Below are 11,423 nucleotides of genomic sequence, written 5' to 3'. Positions count from 1 at the left end.
AATGGCTTTGCTGAGTGAACTTTTCAGAGTCATCTCTCCTGGGAGAGAGATTTCTTAAAAACCATTTAAAGCTTTCCAAAGGGCAAAAGCGAGATGGTCGTGAGCCAATGTTACCATAAATGCTTCCACTCTCCCTGATTTCGTGTCGGAAATAAGGAAAGTGGCAGTCATCCCTGCTGGCTTGCTGACGCCTCATCCAGCCGCTGCCGCCTCCCGCCCCCATTAAGAAAGAGACGCTAAAAGTAAAGTTAATATTACTGTAGGGCCGTAGGGTATTAAACGTTGTTGAATTAAAAAGCCTTTATTTCAGACCAAAGTCTCCTCCATCTACCACCTACACTAGAGCACACAACATTCCGGGCTCCTTGGCGACGTCCCCGAGGGTGGGCGAGCCTGGGGCAGGGGGAGGATTGGGGGCTGAAGACTCCGTGCCAACGCCAAACGCTCGGCCAAAGGCTTCTGAAGCCCAACGGTTTCCCAGGACCGTGCCCACGTTCCGTTTTCCCCCTTCCCGAGTCTCTTTTCCCGGTTTAGGCTGGAACCCTGGAATGGTTTGGGGACCAATGAGGTGGCAGCGGTTGACGCCTGGAACCCTGTGAGGGGCGATTTCATCTCCAGGGGGCGAGGCCGCGCGGCGGGGGCACGGGGGCGGAGGAGAGCGAAGGAAGCGGGGGCAAAAAGTAGGAGGGAGGGGAGGAGAAGCCCAGCTGCCGAGAAGCGAAGGCAGCAGAGGTAAGAGAGCGAAAGGTAGGGAAGAAGACAGAGCAGGTCCGCGCGTGGACAGGAGCGGGTCGCGGGCCGGGCTGGGGCGCCGCGGGGACGGCGGGGAGGGTCGCTGTCAGTCAGGCCGAGGGGGGCTCGCGGGCCGGGGGCGGCGCCGGGCGCACGGCCGCGGAGGGCGCGGCGGCTCCGGCAGCCCCGGCAGTGGCGGCCGCGCCCCCGTCCCCGGCGGTGCGCCCTTGCCGCGCTCCGCGTCCCTCGGCGCCGGCTCCGGGCCCGGCCGCCCCGGGGCTCCCCCCCTCGCCTTCCCGTCCGCACGCGCCCGTTGGGGGGCCTGGGGAGCGGCGCCAGCGGCCCGGCCGCATTGTGACGTAGCGGGGCCGCGGCAGCGCCTCCGCCGCCCGCCCGCTCCTGCTGCGGCTGTGCCTGTTCCCGCCGCCGCCGCCGTCCGTCCGTCCGTCCGTCCGTCCGTCGGTCCGCGCTCCGGAGCCGCCGGCGCGCCGGGCGCCCCCGGTGAGTCCCCATCCAGGGCGGGCGCCGCAGGGAGGCGGGGGGCGGCGGCGCGGGCGGCTGAGCTTTCCCAAGTTTGCACCGGGCGACCCCGGCGGGTGTCGTGCCTGCTCCCCCCGATTCCCGGGCCCCCTTTGTGCCGCGAGTCCGGGCTGCGGGGCCAGCGGCGGCGCCTCTGCAGAAAGGGTTTCGGGGGAGGTCTCTATAGTAACGGCGGTGGCGGCTGCCAAGCGGCTGCTTCACTCGCGGAAAGGGGGAAACAGCCCCCGCCTGGGTTTCCAAAGGATTGTTCTTTTCATTTGCCCATTTCTTGTGGTTATTATTCATGCTGCCACCTCGGGTCGTATCAGAGGCAGGGATGGGCAGTGCCGCAGCTCCCAAGAGCTGAGATAACGAGGGGCGAAGTAATAGTAATAGCAACAGTACCAACAACAATAATACTAAACGCAAGAGGGGGACGCCTGGCGTTGCTGCCGCCCAAGAGGAGCTCCTCTCTCCTTAGCACCGCGGCTCCCAGGCTGCCAGGTCCAGCCCGGGCTCCCACCGCCGCCCTCCGGCGCTGTCCTGCATCCCGGGCTCATGGGCGTCAGTTTTAGCCGGGAATATTTCTCTCTTGGCCCTCTCTCGCGGTGATGACTTTCATCTGCAGGTGGTAAGTGAGGTGAACTGGTATTTTGGCTATTGTCAAATGCCACGTTTTGTTTATTTCATTTTTGCGAAAAGAGGGAAAATTATGAGCCATTACTGGCAGCCATACAGTTTCCACAGGAAATACTAGCATTCTTTGAGGAACACGCTACTGCTTGCAGCGAAGAAAGTCTTTAGGAAACAAAAAGGCAACAGCATTGTTGCTCATTTTCAATGGACCGCTAGGAGGGGGGAAACGTGTTGTTTTTTTCCTGTGGGAACGTTGCTTTCCTTGGGAAAGTTAATTAAGGAAGCTTACTGTCGGTGCCCGTTTTTCACTTGCTGGTGGCTGGGCCCCACTGCTCTTGGCTGTTACTGACAAGCGCCCATCAAAGAGCCGGGAGGAAGGGAGCACCGCTGCAGGACAGTCTCACCGCACACCACGTGCGGTGGAGCCGGGCCAGGGTGCAGTTTGCAAAATGAAATAAGGGCTGTCTGGGGAGGTTTATGAGGATTACATGTGTGCAGAGGATGTCAGTTCTCCAAGGTGTCACTCTAAACACGTAATTTTCAAACATCACTTTCCTTGCTGATTCTGCAGGAAGGCAGAAACCTATTTCTCTTATTATAGAGCAGACATCCCAGTTGGGAATGGGTTGAAATCTGTATTTCATTTGTACATATTGAAATTTTGAAAGGCCAAGAGAACAAGGTGTAGGAAAGAGGTATGCTCATGTGTTCACATCTGGGAGAGAATGTCTGTTGGGTATTTCTGATGTATCTCAATGTTCAATTGCCTTCGGCATGGTTCGAGGGAGACACCTTTAAGGTGTCCTTAAAACTATGAAAAAGGTGTTTTGGTACCAATCACAGAAGTCTCTCCGGAAGGCAATATTCACTGAAGATTATTCATAACCAATTATGGTAGGCATTCCCAGGTCTAGAAACGGAAAGAAAAGATGGTGCCCCTCTTAAGGATCTTTGGACATCTCAGTTAGGAAGAAAATAGGAAAATAAGGGATAAAATTTTAATTTAACTTCATTCTCTCCATAGCGAGCATTTCTTGAGTAAAGATTACAAGGTAGTAGTTTTTAAATGCTGCTGCATTTCTTGATTTGACATTTACCATGTGTTGATGTCCAAAAGGAAGTGACTAAAGCAAGTAAATTTCTCTACTATGTCACAGCTTTGCTGATTCCAAGCAGTTGTTCTGGTGCAGGTGTACAGTGGAAATGCAGAACAGAGGCCAAGAAACTTTGTGTGCACTGTTGTTTTGGAAGGAATTGTAACAGTACTTTATTGCTCTTGAGAGAGGAAACCCACACAAACATCTAATACAAACAAACAATCTTTGATATTATCAGAGAAAGCCTGGAGCCCTTTTTCTTGCCAGATTTAAGGCATTTCTTGTCAAAAGAGGAAATCTCCCAAGGAGCAGGTGCATCATTATAGAAACACAAGGGAATTTCTCTTTTAAATGCAAAATCTAATTGAATAGCAACAAGAGAATCAGTGACACTTTTAGAATAGATGCCTTGTTTTTGGCAGTCTGTCAGATTAGGGTTGCAAGCCACATAGGAGAAATATGTGTCTTGGGAGAAAAATAATATCCTGGTGAAAATCAAACCATTGCTTCTGTGAAAACTTTTATGCTTATGTACTTCTTTCCTTGTGCCCCTTTGACTGATATGCATATTAACTTACAAGAAGTAATTTTCTGAAAATGAATCAATAAAGTGGTTACTAATATGATATATACTATGCATGATTTTGCACTTTATATAGGTTAGATAATGATTTTATATTTTATGGTTTGCATCTTACCAGCTCTTTTATTAAGCTTCTAAAATAAAATGATCAATATATGGTGTTGAAATGACAGGCCTGATGCCAGTGTTAATTGATATGCCTGATGGCTGGGCCCTGGAAAAATACTGATTGATTCCTACATAGTCATTGTGTATTCACTTTGTACATATGTGGGATATAAAAATATATAATGCACAATCTCTTCACAAGGAGATTACAAGGGGGGAAATAGGACATATGAAAAAGTAGAATGGTACAAAACCTGACAGAAGATATTTATGACTGAGTGTCCAAGACACTAAATAGTAATTGAAAAGGAATTCTTAGGGGAAAGTGACCAAATCAGCTTAGATATTTTATCAGTCATCTGTTATTGCATAACAAATCACCCCCAAATGTAGTTAGTTGTTTAAAACAACCACTATAGCTCCTGATTCTGTGGTCAGCAGCGCAGGCTGGGTTCAGCTAAGTGGTTCTTCTGCTGGTCCTGGTTGGGTTCCCTCAAGCATCTTCAGTCAGCTGGTGGCAGGATGATCTAGGATGGCCTCCCTTATGTCTGGCAGCTGTTGGGCTGTTGGCCAGGTTCTCAGGTGACTGGGACATGTGCCTCCCATTCTCCAGCCGACTAGCCAGGGCTTCTTTACATGGCAATCAAGCAGTGTTCCAAGAGCAGCAAAAGAGCAAACCCCAGTTCAAAGTCGATTTTTAAGCCTCTGCTTTTATTTTATTTGTTGCTCTCCCATTGGCCAAATCAAATCACGAGGCCACCACAGATTTAAGGAGTGTCGAAAGACTCCACTTATGATGAGAAGGAGCTGCAAAAAATTATAGCCACTTTTTTTGCAGCCTACTACATGTTTAAGAACACTTATTCTAGCAAATGTTTTCTGCTGAGGAATAGCGTACTGTAAGGAGAGATAGGTGGAGCCTGCTTGTAGACAGCCCAGAATTGAGGTTAGAGAATTGCCTTGTAAATTATTGTCCTGTAATCTTTGTTCTGTAAATCACGGGTAGGACAGGAGTGACATAATGATAATAAAATCTTAGCCATGTCCTTTGCCTGTGGCGTCAAGATGTTTTGGAGACAGTAGGCTTGTGGCAGAGTCAGCAGACCATTGTTGGGAGATGAGCAAGGCTCTGGCAAGGGTGTAGGCACAAAGAATGGAAAGGAAAGGATCGATCTGGAGGATCCCATATTTAGGATTAGGTGACTGATTATAGGGGGTTACTGAAAGCCGAGAGTCAAAATCATTCTGAAATTTAAAAGAGCTTAAGTGACTGAAAGAATGATTGTGCTGTTGTGAGAAATAGAGAAATCAATATGTGATTTATTGGGGGGAGGAGAAAAATTCAGTTCCAGAAAGGTTGATTAAAAGAGATAAATTGAACGTGAAAGTACTTTATAAACTGCAGAGTATGCTGTGAATGTTAGCTAGCGCTTAGTGTTTAAATCGCAGAGGATTGTATATAGTTAAGCTTCTCTAGTTGTAAAGCAATAGAAAACAACAGTGTGGAGAATATCCTAAGCATCGAAGGGAAGTCAGAAGAACCACTCTCAGGGTGGAAACCCAATTACTCTGGGGACATTGGGAAGTAGGAGCTGATGTTCTTTTTCCTGAGGCACAGCTGGACGTCTGCCCTTGGAGTGCTCTGCCCTTGGACTTAGCGTACCAGGAAGGAGAACATCTTTGGCCCGGTTTGAGTGGCATGCACACTGCTGAGCCAGAGGCGTTGATTGACAGCTCCACTAAGACAGCACACAATGGGCAGTAGGTAGGTGCTTCCTCAAAGGACGTGGGAGCACTGCTATCAGAAGTGGCAGTGGACAGGAGGTGGCAAAACCAACAGATGCCCACCAGAGAGGGACACTTGAAGATTTATTTGTGCCTAGCCACTGGGAGGCAGACAGGACAGGAGGTGACAATTTACATAGAGATGTAGGTGCATTAATAACAGTTAAACCCATGCTTGTGGTGGGGTTTTCTCATGGAGGGAGAATTAGAAAGAAAAGAGGGCCCAGCACAATGCATCATCCCGGCTCCTCCATAAATGTCAGTAGATGTTTTATTAGAAGGGAGAGGAATCCAAAATAGGTTCTGTTCTGTCTTTACTGAAGGGCTCAGTTGAGGTGCTGCTTCATCAGCTTTGTTTTATAGATGGCCAGTCTGAAATTCAGGTGGTGTCCTTACCATCCAGTGCAGCTGTTGGGCCTGACAAAAACATCTGGCCTCTCTCACGTCACACAATTAGTCTGAACAGCATACACAGCTGCTCTTTATGGAAGGGCCTTGGATGGACCAGCTTGAGTCTAAGCCTATACTTTTTTATAGTTTCTATTGCACAAGTCTAAGAACCCTGAAGATATTCAATAAATGTTAACTTAATGACTGAATGTGCCATTATCTGGTGCAGTAACATTTTTCTAAAGCAGTCTGGCCTTGCTTTTCATTATTCACAGTAGAATTTGTTATAAAGTCCCTAAATGCCTTTTGTAGATTTAAATGTTTTAAGGTACTATTGTCACAGTAATATAGGTTTTTATAATCTACCACTCACAAAAATAGACTTTTTTTTCTTTTTTGAAACACAATTGTCTTTACTTTTTATATTTGTCAGGACTCTTGGCAGCAAGTCACAGAAAACCAGTTTATACTTGCTCAGGTAGGAAGGGGCATATCCTGCTCCTGTATTGGAAAAGTTCAGGAAGGATCCAATTCTGATTTCCTCTCTTCTTCCTGGTGGTAAAATGGTCATCAGCAGCTTCAGGCTTAACTCCTGCAGGAAAAGAGGATAATTCAGAATTAAATCTAATTAGACCACTTTGATCATATGCCCATGCCTGAACCAGTTCTTATGGCCAGAGATTTGGAACATGCCACTTGGCTGGGCCTTGGTAATGTGCCCAGTCCTGGAGCCTTTGGGAATGTGGTCTGTGAGGAGTGGCTGGGGGTGGGGGAAGTGGAGGAGGGTGGTCAGCAAAACCCTCCTAAACCCAATGACTTGAGAGCACGGGAAGGGTGGTTTTTAAAAAGAAAATGTTGAAAAGAAGAGAAAGTGGATGCTGTTCAAGCAGGAACAGCAGAAACTATTCCATCTGTTTTCCCTGGAGGACCCATCATCCTCTTACTAAGCCACCGAGCCGTAAACCTGGGGATGATCCTGAGCTGACCTTCTGCCTTTCCTCCTCTACCTAATCAATCACCAGGGCCTCTTGCTCCATGTCTCAGTCTTACTCTTTGCCTCTTTTGGTTTAGACCCTCCCTCCCTGGTTCACTCTTCACAAGTCACCTCTTAGATGTCATCTCCAGGTCTCCCTGCTTCCAGGCCATCCTCCTTGCACTCCCTCAGTGTTCTTCTTAAGAGCAAAGAGAGAAAATTGAGTCTGTGTTCAAAAGGTACAAACTTCCAGTTGTAAACTAAACACATCCTGGGGATGTGATGTACAGGACAGCGACTGTAGTTAGTAATACTATATTGCATATTGGAAGTTGCTAAGCAAGCAGACCTTAAAAGTTCTCTGTCACAAGAAAAAAAATTGTAACTATGTGTGGTGATGGATATTAACTAGACTTACTGTTCTGGTCGTTTCACAATATATACAAATATTTCACGATATATACAAATATCAAATCATTGTACTGTACACCTGAAATTGATATATTGTTGTATGTCAGTTATATCTCAATTAAAAAAAAAAGAACCATTCAAAACCTCATAGCCCTGGGGGAAAAGTCTAAGCTCTTGACCATAAATTCTGAGGTTCCCCACGATGTGTGCTCTGCCTCCTTCTGTGGATGCAGCAGATGGCAAGGAGGGAAGGTGTTCAGTAAAGGCTTCTTCTAGCCTCCCACGTTATCCTCATGCTGTGCTGACCTATATAACATTAAGGTCCCCAAATGCTCCATTTGCTCTCTTATTTGCATGCTTTTACATGTGCTGTTGAATCTGTGGAATATTGTTCATCCTTTCTTGTCTTAGTGAACATATCTAGATGTCTTAGTCAACATCTTCTATACTCAACCCAAGTGTTGCTCTTTCAAGAAGCCTTGGCTGCACACCCCCTCCTACCCAAGCCCTGCATCAGACTTTGCCTGGCGGTGCAGTGTTGGGTGTACTTATCCCTCTCTCTCGCTGCCCTGCGTGTCCTGAGAGCTGCACGGTGCTTTCTCAGCTGTGTGTCCCTGTGCTCGGTACAGTGCCCCTCACATCTTATATGCTCACCAATTTTTAAATGAATGAGCGAAAAATGTGTACTGAATCATTCATCTTCAGGTTTTTAAGGTGATGTTTTTAGGTTTATTCTGTTTCCTCTAACTTGATTCTCGCATTTGCATCTCAGAATGTTGGACATGAAGACAAGTTCTCTGTGAAGTTACTGCTCAGACACTTTTTCAACAGTTTTCCCCGTGGTTGGTGTTTCTTCTTTCCTGCTTGGTCACTAACAGCTACCGAAGAAAGAGGCTGGAAAACATCAGTGGCCCAAAACCAATCTCAAGGGTAGAATCTAGCCTTGAGAGATCAGATGAGGAATGATTTTTCTTCCTACCATAAAGAGGATATTTAATAGTTAATATTTATGAGGCACTGACTCTTCATTGGGTGCTTACCAGATGCCTTACAATTATTTCCTTATTTAATTCTTCCAGCAGCCCCAGGAAGGAGATGTTATAATTATCATCCTTTTTCTCTACATGAGGAAACTAAGATTTATCTAAAGAGTTGAAGGGGCTTGCTTGCTACTAAGCTCCCTCTTCCTGGAGATGGCTGGGCTGCCAGACGCTCCCCTGCATTGTTGAGGAATAGAATCAGCCTTCGACCGGGCTCTTCTGATTCATCTATTAGAATTTTTCTGTCGTTGTTCTAAAATGAAGTGACTACGTCCTAAGAATAAAACATTCCAGCTGTCTCCCTTGGCCATCAATTATGTCAAAAAGATTATGGAAAAAGATATATTTAAAGAGATAAGGACTCTACTACTATAGCTGACATTAAGATGAATTTCTACCTTAGAAATTCCAGTCCTGTTCCGTGATTGTGATGTTGCCAGATAATCTAGGTCTCGTCCGGAGGTTATACTGTAGTGCATAAAATGTAGGCCTCTTGAACAGGCGTAGAAAAGGCTTGGTTCTGAGGATCCCTCAGAAAGTTATTCCATAGGTACATAAAATGAGCTAAACACTTTGGAAGCCACAGAAGCTCAATGTCTCTTAACCTGTTTTCAGCCTGAGAGCCTTTTGAGATCCGATGAAAGCTATGGATTCTTTCCTTAGAGGAAAAAGATGTGCACACACACAAACCGCTTTGTATTTGAGTTCACGGATTTCCAGGATCTGTGAAAGCCCATCTGTGGATTTCCTGGGGCTCCATGGACTCCAGGTTAAAATCCTTGTTTAAAAGCCGTAATCCAGAACAAAGATAATAGCCGTTGTTGAGTGTTTACTATGTATCACATGTAACCACTTATTGGTTATTTACTATGTGCTAGTCCTTTTTGAAAAGTACGTTATAGCTAACCGACCCTCTAAAACATACACTATGAGCCATGTTTTAAGCTGTAGAGAAGGAGGTTCAGAGAAGGCATTTACTCAGTCTCCCAGCTGCTAAGTGGTGAGAGTGGAATTAAACACAGAACCCGGATCTGTGTCACTGCTACTTCACGCTGCCTCCACGCTCGTTCATCTTACCAAACTAAGCATGAGACCTGTGCCAGTGACATTTCCAGCCTTTATTAGTCCTGACCTCCCTCAGCCTTCAACTTCCCTGTTGAAAGCGGTGAAGTGGCTGCTTCTGCCGCCAGAGCATCCTGGAATGTTTCCAGTGCGGGAGCAGTGAGGGCTGGGGGGTCTCCGCTCCCTGTCCTCCTTAACCTGTCACGACTCTCACATGCGGAGCAGAAAACATCATTAGAGCGATACAGCACTACTGCTTGACCATCTCTAGGTGAGTTCCTAGCTCATTCCTGAGTGCGGTTTATACACCTGGAGACCTGAACTCAACAGATACTCAACAACAAAAATAACTGCAGATTCTCCATTTGGACCCATCCACAGACATTTATTTTGGACTCGCTGTATGCCAAGCTCCATCCTTGGAGCTGTGGTCACGGTAGTGAGCACACAGATGTGGTTCCTGGGCTCATGGCACTTCCATCTAGCCTATATATACCCAGGAAGGAGGCTAGCAAATAATTTAAATAAAGCGCGTTAAGTTTTATGAAAAAGGGAGTATGAAAGATTCATCCTGTGCACATTTCCTTTCTTTACAGCTTCAAAACTCTGGTCACAAATGTGTCTACTTCCTTAGCCCTTCCCTCCCTCCCTCGGGGTGTTTAGAGCGCTTCAAGTTTCCAGAGACTGACTTGACAGAGTAAGGGGGACACACAGACAGAACAGTTCATCTCAGTCCCCCCTTTGCAGATGAGAAGACAGAGTCACCAAAAGACCAGCCGCAGATGGGGTGAAGACCAGGCTAGCTAGTTGGTCTGGTCCCCGGCAGAGCATGGCTCACTGCAAACCACAGGCTGCTTCTCATTTATTCGTGATGCAATTATTGTTGTTGTTTTGGCCTTTATGTTGTGGTCTCTTTGCTGCAAATGAATCCAGCAGGCAAGCACTCTTCAGGAGGCAGACACGTTGCCAGCCTCTGTTCCCTTTTCATAGCCCGTCATAGGCTCCCCTGTGTGTTGTCTCCTCTCCTTTCACAGTTACTTCTCCCCCTTGCCCACCTACCCTCTGGCAGCCTCCCTCCAGGGTTTTCTCCCCAAGAGTTGTCTTACGACTGCTCAGACCAGAAATGGTGGATAGAGATACTAGGATCCGTGAATGCAAGCCACATAGGTAATTTCAAATTTTCTAGTAGGCACATTAAGGGAAGTCAATGGAAACAGGTGAAATTAATTTTAATAATATATTTTACTTAACCCAGTATGTCCAAAATATTAGCATTTCCCCTTGTAATCAATACCAAAAAACCCATTAACTAGATTCTTTGCTTTCTTTTTTTTTCAAACTCTTTGGAATTTGGGGTGTATTTTCTTAAGTCAGACTGGCCACACTTGCAATGCTCAGCAGCCACATGTGGCTCGTGGCTCCTGTAGAGGACCACAGACTTGGGCTCTGAGGAGGCCCTGGGAGTACCAGGCTTCTGTGTCCCTCAGCACTTAGCTTGCTCCCCTGCTATTGCCCCTGCAGGAGGTGTTGTACGCGGTTGTGTGTGCTCTCGAACCTGGGCTCTCTAGGGTAGGGAATGTGTCTGTCATCTTTCTTTCCCCGGTGTCGTGGGCAGTGTTTAGTAGGCCCCATCATTGGCATTCAGGACTTTGGGAATGCATTAATGAGTGAGGGAAGGTTATTTGTAACCCCCGGGGCCGAAGGGATTGGTGTGTGGGGGCGCGGCTCACCAGCCCTGACTCCCGCCTTTCAATCCCAGCTCTGTCCAGTGCCACAGAGCCACATTTGCATCAGCCTGAATAGATAGGGGGCCTCTACAGTCGAAAGGGACTTTCCAACCTAGAAGTGTACTGAGCCTCTGTGTGTCTTATAGCTTTAGGTTTCACCTCTCCTAATTTTGAATGCTAGAGGACTTATTTGCAGTCTAGTGTGTTAAATTGTAATGGGCTGTTTAACAGGATGAAAAAAAAACAGGACAGACCAAACGCCAAAAGAAAATTCATCCACTGAACTAAGCCTCCTACTAAGATGACAAAAAAGGCCGAACTGACATCTCAAACATTAAACATTCAAGGAAGGAATAGCCT

At 46.8% G+C, this 11,423-nt stretch overlaps 1 protein-coding gene across 9 annotated transcripts in view; it reads left to right on the top strand.

Annotated features, from left to right (window-relative positions):
* Positions 1-567: 567 nt before the first annotated feature.
* SNCAIP (synuclein alpha interacting protein) overlaps positions 568-11,423 on the top strand; it is a 141,326-nt gene continuing 130,470 nt past the window's right edge. For 3 of the 9 annotated variants that reach the window (XR_011505887.1, XM_070517538.1, XM_014859570.3), the window contains exon 1: positions 962-1,233. The gene's annotated coding sequence lies outside the window, so the exon portion shown is untranslated. Of the gene's footprint in view, positions 733-923; positions 1,234-1,512; positions 1,883-11,423 lie in introns of those variants that run through there. The other 6 variants (XM_070517540.1, XM_044780737.2, XM_014859571.3 and 3 more) reach the window with 5 other exon arrangements.

Source organism: Equus asinus, chromosome 9 (genome assembly GCF_041296235.1).
Source record: "Equus asinus isolate D_3611 breed Donkey chromosome 9, EquAss-T2T_v2, whole genome shotgun sequence".
NCBI lineage: Eukaryota > Metazoa > Chordata > Mammalia > Perissodactyla > Equidae > Equus > Equus asinus.
This window is presented reverse-complemented; position numbering and strand designations above follow the sequence as displayed.